Source organism: Lactuca saligna, chromosome 8, assembly GCF_052625555.1.
Source record: "Lactuca saligna cultivar CGN05327 chromosome 8, ASM5262555v1, whole genome shotgun sequence".
Taxonomy (NCBI): domain Eukaryota; kingdom Viridiplantae; phylum Streptophyta; class Magnoliopsida; order Asterales; family Asteraceae; genus Lactuca; species Lactuca saligna.
This window is the reverse complement of record NC_136424.1, coordinates 200,306,918-200,330,012: the sequence shown is the minus strand read 5'-3', so window position 1 is coordinate 200,330,012 and position 23,095 is coordinate 200,306,918.

The window sequence follows — 23,095 nt, the reverse complement described above, 5'->3', positions numbered from 1 at the left end:
ATGCTCTAATCCGATTGAGGTAGAGAGTATCTTAGTATCGAGCTCTTAACCTATCTTAAGGAATGTGGAATTGTTTCACAATTGACACCTCCTAGGACACCGCGGCTTAATGGTGTGTCTGAGAGGCATAATTGAACCTTGTTGGACATGGTTCATTCCATGATGAGTCGAGTTTCATTACCTATCTCATTTTGGGGGTACGCCTTAGATACTGCCGCCCATATACTTAATCTTTTCCCTACTAAGAAGGTTGCCAAAACACCTCACAAGATGTGGACAGGGAAGTTTCCCTCGTTGGAATATATCTAGGTTTCGGGTTGCGAGGCTTTCGTGAGATGCGAGAATCATGACAAGATCAAACCTTAGAGTGAGCGGTGTATTTTTATCGGCTACCCACAGAAGTCCTTTGGCTATCTCTTCTACAGAACGAGTGGAAATGTGGTCTTCGTTGCGAGGAGAGGAGTCTTTCGTCAAAGAGAATTCATAACCCAAGGAACCTCAAACACTAGCGATCAACATGAGGAGGAAACTCACGTTGAGCCAATTAACAAGTCTGTACCTTTGAGGCATTCCACAAGAGTTAGGAATACCCCTAATTTTTATGGTTTTCATATTACTACAAAAGGTGATACATTTATCAGTGATAGCACACTGGTAAATCTAGATGATGCTAACAAGTACAAGGAAGCCATGACAGGCCCCAAGTCTACAAAGTGGAAAGAGGCTATGGACATTGAGATTCCGTCCATGTATGACAATCAATTTTGGAACTTGGTTGATAGTGTATCGGGTTGTAAGATAGCCGGGTGTAAATGGATCTTCAAGAAGAACACTAACATGGATGGGAAAGTTCACACTTATAAAGCATAACTGGTTATAAACGGCTTTACTCAAACTTTGGGAGTTGACTATGATGAGACCTTCTCACTGGTAGCTAAGATTAAGTCTATTAGGGTTATGCTAGCCATAGCTGCATTTCATGATTATGAAATATGGCAAATGCATGTGAAAATTGCTTTCCTTAATGGAAATTTGGCTAAGGATGTTTACAAGAATCAACCAGATGGTTTTGTCAATACAGAGTACCTTAATAGAGTGTGTAAGTTAGAGAAATCCAGTTATGGATTAAAACAAGCATCTCGTTGATGGAATGCTTGTTTCGGTGAGAAAGTCAAAGAGTTTGGCTTTTTAAAAAGAGAGGATGAGTCTTGTGTATATGTCAAAGCTACTGGGAGTATACTTAGCTTTTTGGTATTGTATGTGGATGACATACTACTCCTAGGAAATGACATCCCAACCATGCAGGAGGTGAAATCCTATCTTGGGAACTGTTTCGCTATGAAGGATCTTGGAGAAGCTGCCTATATCCTAGGGATAAGGATATTGAGAGACGGGAGTAAGAGACTAATTGGACATAGTCGAAGCATCTACTTGGACAAGGTTTTGAAGAGGTTCAACATGCAGAATTCCAAGAAATGTGACTTACGGATCCAAAGCAATGCCAAAATCAGTAAGACTAAGAATCTGAGTACAGAGGTTGAGATAGTTGATATGAGTCGATTACCATATGCTTCCGTAGTTTGCTAAATCATGTATGCAATGAATTGAACTCGCTCTGATGTGGCCTTTGATTTGAGCATGGTCAACAGATATTAGTGTAACGGTAAAGCTTACTGGACTGCGGTAAAGCATATTCTCAAGTACCTACGAAGGACTAAGGACTGGGTTCTTATCCTCGGTGGGAGTGATGACGTGATGGGGTATAGTAACACAAGCTTTCAGACTGACAAAGATAATTTTTTCTCTTAGTCAGGCTGGGTATTTACCCTGAATGGAGGAGCAGTTACTTGGAAAAGTTCCAAGCAGGAGACTGTAGTTGATTCAATGTGTTAATCAGAGTACATAGCAGCAAACGAAGCGGTGAAGGAGGCGATATGGCTGAAGAACTTCATTGGAGACCTCAGATTTGTACCAACTATAAAGAAGCCTATGGAGATTTTCTATGACAGCGACATTGCGATTGCCTTAGCTAAGGAACCAACGGATCATGGCAGATACAAGCACATTGATAGAAAATATCACTTCATGAGACACAAGATAGAAGAAGGGCTCCCTGTACCTAAGAGGGTATCATCAGAATCAAACCCAACAGATCCCCTCATGAAGGAACTGAATATCGTTAAGCATTTGTAGCATGCGAGGCACATCAGGCTGAAAGGCGATATTAGTTTTCATGATTAGATAGTTATTTCTGAAACTTATAACAGATAAATTGTAATTGACATTTGATGAATAAATAAAAGTTGTTGTTTATTTATGAGTAAAGTTACTATCTTGTGTCAATTATTTACTATTATTCCACTTCTTCATGTTTTGACTTCCAGAATAAAAATGATTATTCAAACTATCCACATTCGATCATAGTTTGGAAGCAGGTATTGAATCAATATTGTCATGAATTTGGCTTGTAGATTGTCTGAAATGGTTAGACATTGCAATGACATTCATGAGAGTACATATGTTCAAAGTATTGGATTAAACCCATGCTTACATGTATCACTTCATGGAATTTATCTCGAGTAATCGTGAGACTAAGTCTTCACACCAAGAGATGTGAGTTGTTGACTATAATTTGGTTGTGCATTGATAGTATGAAAACCCATCAATAACTTGATCTTATAAAACATATTGTTGTGTATGATTTGGCGAATAGTTAGCACAAGCATATGAGTAAATTTTTATCTTTCCCTTTTACTCTTTGGGGCATTAAAAGCGATATCTTGGGCCCCTCTATGATTTTTTTTAACTTATGTGTCGGGCTCGGTCAGAACTCAATTAATGTGTTCGATGAAGTTATATGTCAAATAAATCGGAAATTTGTAAGCAAACTGCTGGACAGTAAGTATGATGTTGTCCCATGTATTTGTCCGACTGATATGTTCAGAAAAGAGGATTATACGATCACTTGTCTAAAATGGAGCATCTTAGTTCAACAAAGTTTTAAGAGCTACGATTGTTGGCTGGTTCCTAAAGTTGTACTTTCAATTATAGTTATTAGACATACCCAAGTGGGAGACTGTTGGATAAGGTGTCTAAGTCCATAATTATATTTGGTATGTACTTGAACCAGTTTAGCATGGCCCATTTGGGTTGCACTTCACCGGAACAATTTGGACTTTTGAGAAGAGGATACGTATGATATATTAATATATTATAAGTTATAATTTATTAATATGAAATCATATTATTTAATTAGTATTGATCAAGAATTAATTTGGAATTAATTTTGTGGTCAAAAGAGACTAATGAAATATATAGGGATTGATTGTGTAAATCAGTCATTCTTATAATGTGGGCTAATGATCCATGATTACTTATGTTGGGTTTAACCCATGTGGTAACCCATGGATACTCTATACAGGTTAAAACCCATGGATCATGAGGAATGTGGAAAGTCATGCACATTAGGGTTTACATGGTGTAACCCTAAAGTAACCACACAATATAAGAATCCATTTGGTTCAATAAACTGGCACCTAGAGTCTTTGCAAGAGTGTGGCAGATTTTTGTGTGCTAAAGAGTCCTCTTCCAAGTTTTTCAAGTGTTAGTGGTGATTTGTGATTCCACCTGAGTCATTCATATTATTGATGCTAGGCTCTTAAAGCTCCAAGGAACAAGCTACAACAAAAGGTATGTTATATAACTTGTTTCATTACCCATGTATCGATGTTTTGTATGCTAGTTAGGGTAATACCTTAGAAAACGAAAGTTTGCATGTATAATAGAGAAAACATAGATCCGATGTATTTAGGGTTGCATGTACACCTTAGGAGTGTTAGAATGCTCAAATCCCAACAAAAACATGCAAAGTGAAACACAAGAAGAATTTAATCCAATATGGTTTCAAAACTTTTGAATTTGAACAAAACACTTATTATTTAATCACGATATTGATTATACATTATTCATTGCATAGTATTTCGATTAATCAATTTAATATTAGAATTAAAACAATTGTTCTCCCACGCTCCAAGCATGTACACTGTGTTTTCCTATGGTCCTTTCTTTTGTGAATAGATTAATTGAACACATTTTTCAATGAAACTCATTTCACAATTCCAAATCTTTACCACACGTGTAAGAGTACCAAATTCCTACCACTACAAGAGTGTGGTAGATTCTAAACCATCATGCAATGATCCTTTTGTAATGTCAAGATACAAAAGTCACAGAGACTTTGCCAACGATATTACAAACATTTCCACTGGAGATTGTTAACAAAACAATTCCAAGGAACAAAAGTCTCAAGTTCAAAGTACATTAATTTGAACGTCCTTCTTGCATTATAGTTACTAATCTACACATAGATTTTTTATATCCAACTCCCATTATGGAAACATTTCCATATTCATCATTGACAACTCATTATTAATAAAATTCTATTTATTCATATTGATGCCAATATGCTCCATCCATTACTATACTTTCAACCACAAGCGATCAATCCTTAGCGAACCTTAAACCATCCTTGACAGTTGTTTAATAACTTTAGTCATATCTGGTTCTAGTCCTCTTAATTCCCTAAGCATCTGGAGAATTAGAACATGTGAATATTATAGAACATGCAATCAATCCTATACCAAAAGCATATGGGACACGATTCATAATGTCTAGCATAAAGACATGATACTTGACCAGTCTTTTTCTATAATATTTTCGTATATAGAACTTCCAATGTTGGGACACTTCAACATGGTATTGATATATGCCCTTATTATAGTGAAACAACTTTTCAAAGTTTGCAACTTTGCAAAATCAAACTTTTTTTCCCATACATAGCATTGCCGACTCGCACTACTTAGTATAAAAATTACGTTGCCACTAGAAAAATAATTACATACTTATTAGCATAACACTTATGCTCCTACTAGCTTTGACATGTACCCCAAAATCCAGATTTCTGATAGGGGATGCTTTGATAAGCCTTTATCAACGCTCGTACACCTTTTATTACAAAGCTCATTTGTGGTTCTAAACTATTTCAGAACTTACAACAATAAGTACCGAATGTTCAAACTATTTGCCATTTCTCACGATCCTAACTATGAAGAGGGATTTCATAATCATAATCGAATTCGAGAGTGCAATTAACACAATTGTTATCTTCTCAAAATCTACTTAGTGAAAGTGTTTCCTCACAATCATTTTCATGAATTGGAGAGAAACCTTTCTCGGTTGGATTTAATGGTGTATGTGTTCTTATCCATGTGAATTTTTCAATTCCAACCATTATCATAAGCCAAGATCTATGACAAAATCAAACTCATATCGACTGAACTTACTCAATCTTAATTTCTTGCCACTTGGCAGCACAAGGACCTATCATGTCTTCCAAGTTGTTGAGAAGATCACCCTTACTGATCAATGAACTTTCACTTATCAAAGTGTTTTGCCTTATGCAAATAATTGAGAACTCATAGAACTCACATGCATAGTCAACTTTAACTGGAATGAGAAGTGAAGCAAGAATATGTCAACACGATAGGTTACAAACCTCAAGTCATGTGCTACTGATAAACAAAAGGTTTTATTCTTGATTTGTTGAAACTTTTCAAGGTCTTTAAGACACTCACTGAGTTATTGACATATAAGATTCTCTTGTCAAGAACCATTCCTTGCCAACAAATATTCAAGAGTTAGTGTGCGTTCTTATCAAGAATAACACCTCATATAATTGGTCTTAGTTGGTCTTTGTCTTATCCAAGGCATCACAACTAACAATTTGAAATGCACAAGAGTAAGAAACATTTCTACTCCACATCCTATAATGTGCTATAAACCTGCTTAAGATATGATACTCGAGTCACAATCTTGGAGTATGACTCTAAGACTTGATTTTGGAATGAAGTATGATTCACCTTAATTAATTTAACCATTTCAATAATTCCTGATTCCTCTTCTTAGCCATACAAATGCACTAAGATGTCCTTAGAGGATCAATTGTCATATGGTTTTTATAATAATTAAGATGATCATAAAACACGACAGTAAAGTATTCACCTTTCCTTTCATATTGGAGAAACTTTCATCTTTCTGAATATTTGATTCTTCTTATTCGTCCTGCTATACATTGAAAGTTTTTCAATGATTTAGAATTATCCTTAATCTTGTAAACATAATCATATTCACTAAGATCTTAGTAAATCTGTACGAATAGTCTTATCGTTCTTTGTAGTGGACCCGACCAGTGCACAACAAATTGTACTAAATCCCCTAGTCCTTCACTTGACTCACATCTATATGTGAACAAGGAAATAGTCTTAATTTCCCAAAGATGAAGGTTCTTCTACATCATACAATACAAGTTGCATGATTCCAAGTTTCTGTGTAATTGAAACTTGGTGACAAGATCTTTCCTTATTTGGTAAATTTAGACACTAACACAAACGAAAGAATCAAATCCATATACCGAAAAATAGAAATATACAAACATCAATTTTCACAAAAGCCATTGCAAGGAAATATAAAATAAGATAAAATCAAAAAAAAATCTTTATTTATAAAATGTGGAAAAACGTGTCCTTACAATGCAAGTACATATGAAACTATGTTACTACATATTTCTAAGTAATCTATCATAACTCCTAAGTAGCAGCTTAAAAATCCGATCATTGAACCATGCGATCGAAATCCATCTCTTCGCGACCAGGATCAGCATGCTTTTCCTTTAAGCTTCATTTATTAGCATCAATCCTACAAAACATCAAAATGTAATCTCATCACATCATGTATTAAGAATCTACAAATAGGAACTTAATAGAGTTAGACAGTGGACTTACATGAAGCAGAGTAAAACATTTTGACTTTACCTTCCTTGTGGTCGTTCAGGTAGACAGGGAACCTTCGCATCCAATGCCCCTTCTCTTGGAAGTAGAACCAAACAAATTCTTTCAGAAAGGCACACAAGATAATCTCAGACTTAGCCTTTCTCTTTTCCATTTGGTCAAACGGTTTGACCATGGCTGATACTTTTCTATTGAGAAGAGAAGACTTTTAATTACTTCTAATTTTTCCATTATCAATTTCCCTGGATGTTTGGGAAGTAGATCTTCCAATCAAATTTGCATTACCAGTACGCCAAATTATTGCTGATTCAGCAGCAATTAGCTAAATGGTAGGATCAATAAGGGTCACGCAGTGGTCTCTCATATAGTAATCTTTAATGAACTCACTATATGACTTAGGGAGTGATTAAAGAACCAAGGAACATCCATCTTCCTCAACACAACGACTCCTAACATTCCCAGCCTGTCAATGTGTGACTTCATCTCCAAGAAATGTGCACACACAGACCTTCCATTTTGGTGTTTTCTTACCAATAGGGCTTTAGTGACCTTGAACTTTTCAAGTTGACGTACACGTGGGTCAGGGAGAACTATCGGAGGAGTTGGAGGAAGTGAATGATGATTTCCAATTCCACGATCCAATCGTGGGACATCATCTTCATGAAGAAAGCTTTTACAAAAGATTCGTGTAGACCATGTTTGTCACAACTAGACATCTACAAGGGAGAAATTCAATTTAAGTTGATTCAAGTCCTTAATATAACACCCAATTGATAATATTAAGGGTAGTACCCAACTGATGAATCAATGAATCGAGTACGATATTAATCAGAGTTGATATTGAAGAATGAACGAGTAATTGAACATAAGATGTAAATATGATTTCACTTCAGCTCTGTTACACTTTGAGTGTTTACAAAGAAAATAGACAAGGCTATTCACGTTATCTGACTCTAGTAAATGATGCTATTTATAGGATACACAAAGCGTACAAAAAACATACTAAGGCAAAAACACTTAAGCTTCGAACAAATGAGCCCTAGTAAAATACATTACAAGTTATACAAAGATTACAAAATAGGCGTCGACTAATTACAAAAAAACAACCCTTACAATCTCCCCCTTTGTAATCATAGTCGAAGACTTCAGTTCGTAAGCAGTTGAATGGAAGACAACATCACTCTTCGTATCTCAGTGTACCATGAGATAATCTTCTTAAGTTCCTTTTTATCTCCTTCATCATTCTTCTTACAATGATTCATACGAATTATTAAGTTTGTATATTGCGAAGTTGAGTACCTTTCCACCTCACCAGTCTAGAACAAAAATCATTTTGATTTCCCAGACTTGTCCTTCCCTGAGATGACTAAACCAAATGGCTTCAAGCAAATTTCACCATCAGCATACTTCTTTAATTCAGCTTGAGTCTTCGAAGGAGCCATAAGAGCTGTAATTTCTAATCCTTTAGTTGTAGCCAACTCCACATCAGTTAATACTAAGAATTCATAGTAATTTTCAATAAAGATCTTGATGTGAATAACTCCCAGTTTGTACTCATCTGGATCAGTATTCTGAAGATATGAGAAAGATCGTTCCTTCAGCAGTAATGCAACTTGTATAAGATCATACAAGTTCATTAAAGGAAAATTATCAATTGTAAACACACAAACATTCCCATTAGCCCTGGTTACCACATACTTCATATTTTGGACTGTGTTTTCGAAAACAATATCCTTCTTTATGCTAATAACTTTCTTTTACCTTTACCAATGACCACACTTCTTCAGCTGGTTTTGCAAGAACTGCATGAAACCTAATTTTCATATGAGTTCCTTCATCCTTTTTCTTTGAACTTGCTTTCGGCTTTGAACTGGGGCATGATGAACATCATCTCATTAATTGGGAAGTCCAATTGGCTTGTATCAGTATCCGTGACAATGTAGCTCTGTTCTGGATTCTTTTCGAATGAATACATGTGATTAAATGCAACCTTGGCTTCAATTGTTTCATAGTTGTAATGCTTTAATGGATCACCTTTGTTCATGCTAGGAGGATCACTTGCTCTTTGAGTTAATATACTCTGTACTAATCTCATTCTCTCTAGTTCAGCCTCAGCCTCAACCTTAATTTCTTCCTTAGACTTTTCTATCAAAATTGATTTTCCTTTTGCCTTCGAAATTGAGTCTTCTATTACTTCTTCACCTTTCAATTACTTACACCAATATCAACAGATTTACCAATCACAATTCCTTTCAAAATTGGTCTTGTAATTGGCACAGTTGTTACTAATGTCGAAGAAACAGGACCAGCAGATGCCATAACTAGTTTAGTTATTAGAATCTTCAAAGGAAATACCTTTCCCATCACCTTTGCGTCATCACCTACATCCTTCGAACCTTCAGTCTTCCTTTCTCCCCCTTGCACCCCTGTAGAAACAGGTGTGGCATTTGTTGTGGGAAGAAGGTTGGATATGCGAGAAAGAGGAGCCAACTGTTGGAGAAGAAATGCTTCAAATTGAGAAAATTTCTGGAAGAGATCTTCCGAAGATAGTTGAGAAGACGAAGCAGGTTTGCAAAATAAGGCTTTGAGCTCCTTTAACATTGGGAATACTTCCATAAAATTTTTGTTGTCAGTTGTAGAAAGTTGAGCTATTTGGGGACTCCAACTTTCATACAACTTAGCAAACTTTGTGACAACATCACAAATTATATCCACCTTATGATTTACAGATGCAAATTCTGTGCGAACAACGTCAATCTCTTTTTCCATGTCTTCGCGTATCTCTTGAAGTTTAAAATTCACATCCTCTCTCACCTTTTTAACATCTTAAACGAATAATACATGTCGATCCTTTGCGACCATTCTCAAATATTTCAAATCACCTTCGAATGTAGAATTCTGAGAATTTACCTTCATCTCATTGTTCTGATCACATATATCAACTTTCTCCAAGAGATGAGACTCAAAATCTTTGATCATTCCCGAAACTTTTGAGTTAATCTTTCCTTCAAGCAGTTTTAACAAACCATCAACTTCTAAACTCGTCACTGAATTACCTCCCCCAAGATCTGCTTCTGATTGAAGAATTGGATTTAGCTTTGTATTCAAGATCTTGAACTGCTTCATTATCATAAGCATGTGATCAGGGAAATCAGTTTCTTCTTCATTAAACTCCAAATTTTAAAATGTGCCCCCAAAACATTCTGATTCATGCTTAATTTCCATAAAAATAGACTCTAGAATTGGTGAAGTGGTTGTGGGTGGATCAGTGGATTGTGAAGAAAAAAGAGAAGTAATTGGTTGTCTGATAATGTTTTCGAAGGTAGGAGAATCAGTAGTGGAAGTAGTAGGTATGATTGGTGTGATTTGTGGAGGAAAAGAAACAAAAGTTTATGAGGTAACATCGAAGGTTTACCTTGGTTTTCGTTCTTCAAATCATCCTCACCCATGATGACATTTGCATCCATATGAGATACGTTTACAATAATGTCAGAAGTTCATGCCTCCTTAGAAACTAACTTGGTAACTGAATCTTCGGGTGATATAACAGTTGTCTTTGCAGGAGTAGAAGTGTCTTTGTTAGGATTGGCTCCTTGAGTTTCTGGAATTGTTTCATCTTCATTAGTTTTGCAGTCAGAAGAGATAATCATCTTGATTTGCTTCTTCTTTTCGTGGAAATGTGTTTAGCCATATCAGTAGCCCTTCGTTTCTTTGAAGATGGAGAAACAAGCGCTGGATTTCACGAAACAGGACTCCCTGATGAGTAACCTGTGACTTTCGAACGACATTCGTGAGTGGTGATCGGTTCTTCTGCTTGGATTTTATTTTTATTCTTCGAAAAACACCAGTCTTCGAAGAAATAATTTCTTTTTGAGGTAATGATGTATCAGCAACTGAAATCTTCGGGTATTGTTTTCCCTGCTTTAGTAATTGGTAACTTCTTTGGAAGCTTCGTAGATTTAGACTCCTTGGTGTGTTGCTCAGAAGAAATAGCATCATTCTTCTTCGTACATTTAGACTTAGTCTTTTCTCTTTCCAAAAGAATTCCAGTTTCAACAGTTGTATCAATTGTTTGCAAGTAAGTCACTAAAATTGTGTGCGTAGGATCGACTCGTTTGAGCATTGCATCTGGAATACAAGTTGCAACTGGAAACTCCTCAGCATCATCAGTTGCATCCTTCGGACAACTATACACATGGAAAACAACTTTTTCTTCATCATTAGGAACCAAAATCCCTTCCTTCTCATAGAAATATTGCAAGATCAAGCTCCATTATCGCACACACGAAATGTCATGAAGAACATTCGTGTTTTCAATACTTTTCAAGAATTCTTTCAATAATTGAGTAGAGTAATCCACTTGAAGATCATAATATAGACCTGTTACCATGGCATAAACCTCCATTATTCCCTTGTCCAAATCAATTGTTCTTCCAGTTAAACACCTCAAGAAAATTCCAAACAAGAAATTCCAAACACTAGGAAGACCCGACTACTTGAAGTCACTTATCTTTGACAGTTGAGGTTGATGACCCATTTCATTAAACATATGTACAATTTGTGAAAAAGTAAAATCGACATATGGTGGAGAATTAGGGATGTCGAGAATTTGATAGAAAAGCTTCTTGGATAGGCTGGCCTTTTCAGTCACCAAATTGATAGTAATTGCGTCCAAAGCTTTCGAATAGGTAGTAGTTGACCCAGCTTGAGGGAGCCATGAAAGAGGAACAGAAAACGAGTTGAACATGGATATTGACAGTACAGAACTCTTCAAACCAACGATTAGCATCTTGAGTTCTTCAGGGTATTGAGAAACATTTGCCTCCACTTGGTAATTCCTACCCTGAATCTTCATAATCGGCAATGAAGTAACATCATCAGTGGTGTGAGAAAGAGTTGCATCAGGATTAGCAGTAGTCACCATTGTTAGGGTTTAAAAGCTTGATGTTTATCAGAGAGAATTTGGGAATTTGAAAGTGTAAACTGATAAAGAACCCTTTAGCCCCCTTTTATATATAACCCTTGATTTTGAAATAAAAGTGGGATGTGCATTTAATGAACCTTGACGTGTCACCAAGAAAACCGCATCATGATGATGATAAAGTAACCATGTGTGATAAAGTAACTGTCACGTCTCCTCAAAACCTGGAAAAAATACAAAACATCCCCCCAGACAAGCAGGTTTATTTGCCCCAATGGAATAGTAACCGTCGGAACACTTCGTATGGAAGTAAGGCTCTTTTACTTTAGGGTTTCAAAGTAAAGTCATTTGCCAGATTTTTTGAAATCCTCAGTCTGAGTTGGTATTACTCAGAACCTCAAGGATTTTGTGTGTGTAGTGTTTCAAAGAATATAGATGAGAAGCAAGAATTTTTTTTGGATATTCAGTGATGTCAAAAATTCAATTTGACACGAAGGCAGTTAAAACATCGAGTAAAGATTGCTTTGTTATCAAGAGAGATAATCAATAGCTTGTGTATGTTCTCGTGAATTACAATTAAATACTTGTAAAGAAGTATCGAAGGGCTTCTTTTAAAAGGCTTTATAGGTGGCTTAATGAATTTCGTTAAATATCAACCTAAACATAAGGTGAGTATGTGTAACAGAAAATACTTGTTTGACCAGTGTAGTCATTGACAAGTTTGCTTTGAAAAACTTTTTACATACATTGAATTTCGGATAAAACTCACACTGAAATCATATTCAAAAAAATTGTGTACTGGATACTGATGGGTAACAAACATCGTGGGTTTAGAATGTTTAATCAAGACCACTCATAAGAAATGAATATGATTTGGAGTTTCGAATGTAGGTACAAAAACAAATGTTTCATTTAAAGCCTGGAACATAGTTCCCCGTCAATTCGTTAAACGTTGAAAGATTTGGGTTTCCCTTTCATCATGATCTCATAATGTTAGATCATAAACACCGATTTGTGATATATCTAAGTTTCGATTAGTTTGATCATAAACCTCTTGGACATATGTCTTCATGTGTGATAGTGTAAGAATTTTGAGATGAAATAGATTTGTATAAGAAACAACATGTACCTCTATTAATGTTGGACCAAACAGATAACTCTTAACTCATTTGAGAAGAGTAAGCTAGCTCATTGGACTAATGCGAATGTAATCCTAATTAGGAAGAAATCTTCGTATGAAAATTTCATTAAGGCTTTCGAACATTGAGTCAATTAGAGGATTTGGTCAACATGTTGCAGCATGCTTCTAGGGACATCTTAACTATTTCAAAGTGTGTGAAAAATACCTAACCCTAGAACTATAAGCACTACTCCAAGAGATTTATCATGAAAGTCTGCAACAAACAACAATAAAGAAAGAAGAAACAAAATATTTTTGATGTTTTTGAATTCTTGAAAAACAAAAAAAAAATCTTTTTGGAATTTTTGATTTTTCGAAAAAACAAATAAAAAAATGTAGTTATTGCAAACATACTAATTTTAGACACTCATTAAAAAAAATGACAAATATACGAATTCAAAGGATACGAAGAGTTGACTATGAACAGTAGCCTTTGAATACTTAATGACATTCCTTTGTCTTTGATGACGTGTCTATCAACCATTCCTTTCTTACCATCATTCACCTTTTTCACATAGAACTGAATTTCCATCGATCATTCCAAGTCCTTCCAAAATTCTTACAAAAGACTTTTCATCTAATGGTTTTGTGAAAATATCAGCTAACTGATGTGTTGTTTTCACAAAATGCACTTCAATATTTCCATCTTCCACATGATCATTGATGAAATTATAACGAAGAGCAATATGTTTAGTCTTTGTATGCTGCACAGTATTATGATAAATTCTTATGGCACTTTGAGAATCACAATATAATGGGATCTTTTTCATATTATTTGCATAATCTCGCAATTGGCTTTGAATCCAAATGATTTGCGAAGTACAAGCAGCAGCAGCCACATATTCAGCTTCAGCAGTTGAAATTGATACACATGTTTGCTTCTTTGACTACCAGCTCACCAATTTACCATCAAGCAATTGACAACCACCACTTGTGCTTTTCGTATCAAGATTATAACCTCCGAAGTCTGCATCCGAAGATACTTGAACGAAGAACCCAGTTTTTGAAGGATACCACAATCCTAACGAAAATTTTCCTTTAAGATAACGAAATATATTCTTTACAGCAGTGAGATGTGGTTCTTGTGGATTTGACTGATACCTTGCAAAATTACACATAGAAAACATGATGTCAGGTCTACTAGCAGTAACATAAAGCAACGAACCTTTCATGCTTCTGTAAAGATTTAGATCAACAATAGGTTTATCTAACGAAGGTGTTAGTTTTATGCCAGTTGCCATCGGAACTCATAATTTTGTGCTATTCGTCAATCCAAACTTCTCTAGCAAATTCTTCATATATTTTTCTTGATTGATAAAAATACCTTCTCTGTTTTGATGAATATTCAATCCAAGAAAATTATTGATTTTTCCCATCATGCTCATTTTAAATTTGTTTTTCATCAAATTTTTGAATTCAATAGACTAGGCAGGGTCAGTTGAGCCAAAAATTATATCATAAACATAAATTTGAAAAAGCATTAGATGATCCCCAAATTTCTTTCGAAATAATGTTTGATCAACTGATCCTTGTTTAAATTTAGATTGTTTCAAAAATGAAGTAAGTGTTGCATACGATGCTCGCGGTGCTTGTTTCAAACCATAAACTGCCTTATCTAAGATATAAACATGATCAAGATATTCATCGTTAATAAAACCTGGGAATTGTTCAACATAAACAATTTCTTCAAGCTCTCTATTTAAGAATGCACACTTCACATCCATTTGAAAAACATCAAAGTCTTTGTGACCTGCATAAGCTAGAAATATACGAACAGCCTCGAGTCTTGCGACAGGGGCAAAAGTTTCTTCGTAATTTATTCCTTCTTGTTGAGAATAACCGTTAACAACAAGTCTGGCTTTGTTTCGAATAATGTTTCCATCTTTGTCAATTTTATTTTTAAAAATCCATTTTAACCCGACAATCGAAACATCATTTGGCTTAGTAATTAATCTCCAAACCTTATTTTGTTCAAATTCAGATAATTCAGATTGCATTGCAACAACCCAATCTGAGTGTTCCATTACAATCTTAATTGTCTTTGATTCAATTTTAGAGATAAAAACGTTAAACATGCAAAATTCTTGATGAGTATTTAATACCTCATTCTTCGCACGAATTTGAGCTCTTGTTACGACTCCCTCTTGTGGATTACCAATTATTTTCTCCTTTGGATGATTCTTTCTCCATTTTTCCATTAGAGGATAAGCTGAATCAAACTCCAAAAGGGCATCTTCGTATAAATCATCATGTTCTGAACTTGCAATTGAACATGCATCATTAATATTAGGAACTGGGATGTGCCACAGTTCAAAAAGTAAAGGGATTATCAAAATATTCCTATTTGTTATGTACATTGATATGTGATCTCCTAGAAATGCATGCTTGTATGTAGGCTAAGGATCTTTTTAGAAGTTGCATGTTATAATTGTCTGATCTTTAAGATTCCTTGTTTCCTTAGGATTGCTTGTTATGTGCTATTTGAAGTTCATGCTAACATTAACTAACTATTCATTGAAATTTTTTTAGTTATACATAATTAGTATTAAATAGCCTTATAGTTCTTGATTCAACCTTATTGCATGTTCTTATCTCATAAAGGCCTTAGGGTAGATATGTTCATTACAATTTTTATCGTATCCTTGATTGTGTACGAATTGCATGAGGCGGTTGGCGTCGACTCGTCGTTATCATCTACTTCTAATGGTACAACAGCGAGAGTGGGAGGAATCCTAAAAGGATAATCTAGCAAAGATTACATATGTGTGCTAGTCTGGGCTCCTACGTGTTTGTTAGAACATGTAGTGATTGTCATGTGACTGACTTGGGAACTTTAGGGCAATTATTGCAAAGAGAATGGATAAGCATGAAAGATAGTATGGGACCATACTACTAGAAGCACATGAAACGTATGTGGAGAAGGGAGAGTCACAAAGTTACTAAGGAATTGGTAAATAGGTAGATAGTCTGGGATAGAACTATGAATTTATTTTTACCATGCTTCCATATATACCTAGAATATGGTGATATGTTAAAGAGAGTTGTTTTGGTTTGGATGCAAGTGGTCATATTAGATCGAATTCATTTAAAGTGATGAACATGTTTCTTTGATTAAGATCTATCATACATTACCAGAGTCCAGATTAGAAGATGTGCATGAGTTTTGTTCCTTGAGCCGTAGGAATGGATAAACTTCAAAATTGTATCAATTGTGTTACTTAGAAGAACGAAATCTAAAAGTTTAAACTCTTGTCTTACAGAATTATGTAATTAACAAGAAAATGAAGTCTTCCTCGTTAAGCACAATGTAATCAAGGAAGGCTTGCGCCATGATTATGGGATTGAGGTTGCGATTGTTTTTACCCCTAGTGTCCGCGACACAACCCTTAGCTCGGTCGTAGTGCGTTGCCCTTTAACCGGTTGACTATCGACTTTTGACCAAGTTTGACTTTTTCAATCTTTGAGGAAAAAAACTGTAGATTAAGGTTTGATGTCTGATTAGTGATTACATTGTTTGTGAGACTCTTGCTTGCAAGATCGTGCACATAGCTTTGCTTCTCTAGTTTCATTTTAGGTAACTTCTATCATTATATTACGTGTTACAATATATATCCTTTGTATGTTAGGAGGTAGATGTACCAGTAAAAGGTGACAATTCAGTTAGTCTAGAATAATCATGTTATGTAGGTGATTCATTGATTGTATGGCACTTGTCCCATGATTGGATAAGATGTTGTTGATATTGGTGGTTGTTGAGTGGGTGTCGTAGGGTTGTACACAGTTTGAGTTAAATATCCTTAGAACTTTGCTTTGATCTTATTGCCTGGTTCTTGACTGATATGTTGATTTCGGTTAGGATATTATGTTCGACTGTCTATCTTACTTCCAAGATATATATATATATATATATATATATATATATATATATATATATATATATATATATATATATATATATATATATATATATATACATGATTATCCAATCATAAGGTGGCCGTCAAAATTAGTAATGACTTATGTATGACTGTATGTTGTGTTGATGTATATGTTTGAGGAGTTGATAGTGGAACACACGAGAGCTGTAAGCTTAAAATAATCATTGTTGAGTGGTTGAGCATGGAATAACACGAGATTTAAAAACCTAGAATACACATTGTTGTGGGCTTGACGGTGGAACAATTCAGAAGTTGTGAGTCAGGAATATTCATTCTTGGTGACTGGTCGAACGCGAGCCATGAGTCCCCATTGTTCGTGTGTCCTTATTGATGACAGAACAGCATATGAGTCATGATTCCTCATTGTATGTTGTTGACGAAACAAAACAAGAGTCGTGAACGCTTTTTTCTTATTATTGTTGATTTGTAGTTTTCAAGATGTTCTGCTATTAGAGGGAAGGTCCAGCTTGATTGTAATGCACGTGCTTCACTATTGATTTATGTTTTAGACATTCGTTGTTTTTATTATTCTAATACAGTTTATGACTTGAATCTATTGTCTCGAAATAATTGGATACTTTGGTTTTTATGAGAAATGATTTTGGGTGTTTTACTTAAGTTTTGGATATAATTTTTGTTTGAAATTTTGAAATGTTACAACCTTTTTAGGCATCCTCCTTTTGTGTAAATTATGCCCATGACTCGACAACAACTTCACTTCTCAAGAACATTTTTTTAAAGGAAACGTAGAAACTGAATAAGAATCTCCACAACTTATGGATATTACCTCGGTAATTCAAGCAATGTGGATTCATCCTCTACAAGACAATCAATACTACAGACATTGGAGCAAGCTCACACATGTCTTTCAAACAAGATAATATGTTTTTCTAATACCATGTGATTCTAAATCGACTATGGTTATTGGTTACATCTTTCCTTACTCTCAAAAGAATTTGTTTTTTATTAAAGATGTTCTTGTGTAGATTCATGCATATTGTTAGAATCCTATTTCCGTTCACAAATTTTCTACTAACAATTATGTCTCCGTTACATTTTACCCTTTCGGATTTTATCTAAGGATCATAAAATCAAATACACTTCTCTAACGCTTGATAGTGTTTGTGAGCAATACCTAATTATTCCCTCCTCTCTTTCGGAAAAAAGCTCTAGCTACGATATCTCTTTCGATTTCTCTTTGTTGGTAAGGACATAACACGTCTCTAATTCATCATTTGTAGCCTTGTCATTTAATTTATCACAATACTAATAAGCTTCCTATTTGTCATGCATGTCAAATTGGAAAATATTGTGGTATTCTATTTAAATTATCTACTTATTTTTTATTTGTTTGAACTTGTACACTCAGAAATATGGACATCTCCTGTTACAATTTTTTTTTTAAAATATTATGTTGTGTTTTTAGATGATTTCTTTTGGTTCTTGTGGGTTTTTACTTTACAAGCGACATCAAATATTTATAGTGTTTTTGTTGTTATTTTCGAGTTCATATTAAAAGTTAATTCAAAAATAATATATTATCAAATCGGGATTCAGTTTCATTTAACTATCTTTAAGAAAAATTATTCATTTGAAACAAAACTCTATAAGCGAAATGTCTCTTACTTTTTCTCTTGTTTATGCATCAGTATAAATATTATTATCCATCAACCAAAAGTTCATTGTAAATATACTTAAAAATTATAACTGTGAGAGTGACAAAATATGGGTATGTTTAACAGGTTAGATCCAGGTCAGCTTGGCCAATAGGAAAAGATGAAAACCGGTTCGGATATACTCAACATATTCTATAATTGTCATTTATCATATGACTATTTGTTTAATATTCGATACTGTTCATAAAATAATTAAAATTCAATATTTAAATAAAAAGTACCCACCTTTGTTCATCCTGATCTTTTGCGGAAACCGGACTAGGTGATGTGTGGGCTCAACTTTGTCCGTTTCCTAATTTATTTAATTTTGTAGTATTATATATTAGAATTATTGCTGTTATTATTTTCATTCTATTACATCTTCAAACAAAATAGATAAATAAGCAATTATACATGTGGGGACCTTTTTGAGTTAATAATATCTATTTATTAGTTTGATTATTTGCGTTATTCTCATTATTATTGTTGCTTTAAATTCAATTACAACAATTAAATATACTACCGAATGTTTATAGCTGTGGCCTTTTGTGAAACCATTTTGAGTTCAGAAAACATTTGGATATTTGATAGTGTATCATTATACAATTTAGATCACCGAAATATAAAACAGGACTATATACAAAAAGGTAAATTTGACGTAAATTAAATCAAATATTTATGAGATGCATATTGTACGTTTACTTATATGAAACTATTTAAATATGCATCTTATTATAATTTGTAGGGTAAAAAGGAATCTTACAAACGTTGTACTCATTATTAGTCTAATGCAATATGCATATGAATAAGTAATCAGATGCGATTTAAATAAAAAATTATGAGATTACCGGATAATCTAATTCTAAACTAGATCTTATTGAAAATTTGAAACTCATATGGGCACTCTAAACTCATAAAAAAATTAGTTTTGTCATCCAAAAAAAAGGTTGCAATATATTTTGTTTTCGTTTACCCGCTATATCTATGTAATGTTTTTTAGGAATGAAAAAAAACACAAAAGAAAAAAAAAACTTCTTATTTTATGTATAATTGTTTAATAAATTTCTAAATTTAGAATATAGTGATATTGTTTTGTGCATATAATAGGATAGCCTAATTCAAAACATTCATTATTACTTGATACAAATTTGAAACTCAATAAAAAAAAAATTAACATTGAATTGTATATAGTTATCTAGTTTTTAAATGATTTTAATGTTATTTTTACATATAGAACTTTTGCATTATTTATATAATGGATATCGACTAGAACCGACTAGAGTTTATATGATTTTATCAATCGAAAAATAGACATCCTCCGTCTAAGACTTCAATGATATTTCCTTTAGAAACTGTGAGCCATTATACATTAAGGAAAAAAAAAAAAAAGGAGCAATAGCAAGTAACTAATCTAAAAAAATTACAAAAACTCAAAGGGTTTTGTAACCAATTAACCCAAGACAAAACACACTTCCTATTTCTATAGGAAAACCACACAAACGAGAAGTATTGGATTGAGTCGACGATATCACATTTGCTAAGCTTTCCTGCAGCAACTACTTTGTCATTACTGAATCTCGAAATGCCCCAAAAGGTAGTACACAGAATCAGATTAACTAAACTCTTTATTATGGAATTCAAAGCTAAATTATATACTTCAACAAGCACCTCGGCAACCGAATCTACTTCAAGAAGCACCCCAGCAACCAAATTAACATTTACCTGATTAATTTCCAACAAACTGAATATAGCATTCCAATCTCTAGCAGCCACTTCACATTGCATAAAAAGATGATTGAGTTATCTAATTTCTAAAACACAGATACAAAGAGCATAAACAAAGAAGAAAATCAATTCTCCAATCTACCAAATTAAAGCAAGTATGAATCCTATCCACAAGAGCTCTCCATATCAGAATATTCACTATTTTGGAAAGAAAGATGTAACAGCCGAAAATTCAGGTACAACCATTTAGCTCTTCATCTTTTCATAATTGTCATTTTGGCCCTTTGTGTTGGGCGAGTACGATGGACATACAAAGAGTACACTGCCCGTACTCGCGCGCTTAATTGAAACGCATTGTCACCCGGGTACGCTGGGCGTACCTAAGGTGACGCCGGACGTACCTAAGGTTACGCCGGGAGTAACCGCTCTAGACCCAAAACCCTAATATGGCTTGAGGGCTATAAAAGGAATGAGATGGCCTCGTCCCTCAGCCACCATCCTTCAGAAAGAAACCTAAAAGAGCATTTCCTTCATTTTTAGCTTGGGTGTGAGTGTTCTAAGCTTCAAAGTGTCATTTCAAGGTAGCAAAAGAGAATAGGAGTCCATTGTGGAGGCTAGAAGTTGGTGGACAAATGTAGATCCGAGGACAACAAAGGTTGGAGCTTCTTCCTGAGGTAAAAAGTTCAGCTCTTTCCTTGTAGTTCTTATGGTATGCTTCTTGGACCAATTTCTAGGGTTTTTCGTCCCAAGATGGACACTATATGAGCAAATAGCCTTCATTGGCGTAGATCTATCATATTCTAGGACTATTTGAGTTGTATGTTCATAAAAATGTAATCATGGACGTAAATACTGAACCATGCATGAGATCTAGATCTTTGGAGGAGAAAGGAAAGGTGTTAGAGGGTGAAGGGACCTTTACAGCCATGCCAAGGCATAAAGGTTCTGACTTTATGGGATAAGAGGCTTAAGGAGAGCCAGATCTGGAAGTTGAAGGAGTGTCTTAACCGTTTAAGACCAAAATCCATGGAATGGCTGAAACTGAGACTTACGCTAGGCGTAACTCTTAGTACGCGCAACGTAAGGGGTTGAGACCCCCGATAGTAGTTCATCGACGTACGCCCCGCGTACAGAAGCTGGTACGCCCCGCGTGCTGTTAGCTGTTGACTTTTGTTGCCTTTTAGGGTTTTGGTCAACATGTGGACTTTGAGTCAAGGAGGGGTGAAATGGTCTTTTACCCCTATGTGGGATAATGAAAAGGGTGTAGCTTAGTCTTGGAAGCCTATATTAATTAGAATGATTTTCGTTGTGATTAGGCAGGGTTGGGTCGTCGTTTCGAGATTCGGAGATATCAAGCACGTAAGATTCTAGACTTCCTACGAGGTGAGTCTTCTCACTATACTGTACCTGGAAGGGTATCTACATGTGACCGGAAGGTCGGATATGTTATAAGTTGTATGCATTGTATGTGATTAAGTTAACTGTTTGTATGTGCTATGTATACTATGCTTGATATGGGCCGGAAGGCATTATGTTATGGGCCCGATGGCATTATGTTATGGGCCGGAAGACATTGTGATGTGGATCGGAAGGTCAACGCGGGTAGGACCGGAAGGTTTACCGGGTCGGGACGGAAGTCCCCTGAGACACATGGACCGGAAGGTCATGTCCTGGAAAGGCGTATGTGTGTAAGTAGTATTTTGGGGAAGTCACTAAGTATTTATGCTTACAGTTGTTGTGTTATGTGTTTCAGGTACTAGCGAGGACTGTGGGAAGGCGACGGTGTGATCTGTACACACTGACGGAAGATTTATTTTATAATCTTGGGATTTGACATGTTTTGTATTATGATTATTATACATTGGATTTTATGGCTTGTTTTAGTTGGAAACATGCTTTAAGAAGTGAAAAAAACTCAAAGGGTTTTGTAACCAATTAACCCAAGACAAAACACACTTCCTATTTCTATAGGAAAACCACACAAACGAGAAGTATTGGATTAAGTCGACGATATCACATTTGCTAAGCTTTCCTGCAGCAACTACTTTGTTATTACTGAATCTCGAAATGCCCCAAAAAGTAGTACACAGAATCACATTAACTAAACTCTTTATTCTGGAATTCAAAGCTAAATTATATACTTCAACAAGCACCTCGGCAACCGAATCTACTTCAACAAGCACCCCAACAACCGAATTAACATTTACTTGATTAATTTCCAAAAAACTGAATATAGCATTCCAATCTCTAGCAGCCACTTCACAATGTATAAAAAGATGATTGAGTTGTCTAATTTCTAAAACACAGATACAAAGAGCATAAATAAAGAGGAAAATCAGTTCTCCAATCTACCAAATTAAAGCAAGTATGAATCCTATCCATAAGAGCTCTCCATATCAGAATATTCACTATTTTGGAAAGAAATATGTAACAGCCCGAAATTCAGGTACAACCATTTAGCCCTTCATCTTTTCATAATTGTCATTTTGGCCCTTTGTGTTGGGCGAGTACGATGGGCGTACAAAGAGTACACTGCGCGTACTCGCGTGCTTAGTTGAAACGCGTTGTCACTCGGGTACGCTGGGCGTACCTAAGGTTACGCTGGGAGTAACCTCTCCAGACCCAAAACCCTAATATGGCTTCAGGGCTATAAAAGGAATGAGATGGCCTTGTCCCTCAGCCACCATCCTTCAGAAAGAAACCCTAAGAGAGCATTTCCTTCATTTTTAGCTTGGGTGTGAGTGTTCTAAGCTTCAAAGTGTCATTTCAAGGTAGCAAAAGAGAATAGGAGTCCATTGTGGAGGCTAGAACTTGGTGGACAAGTGTAGATC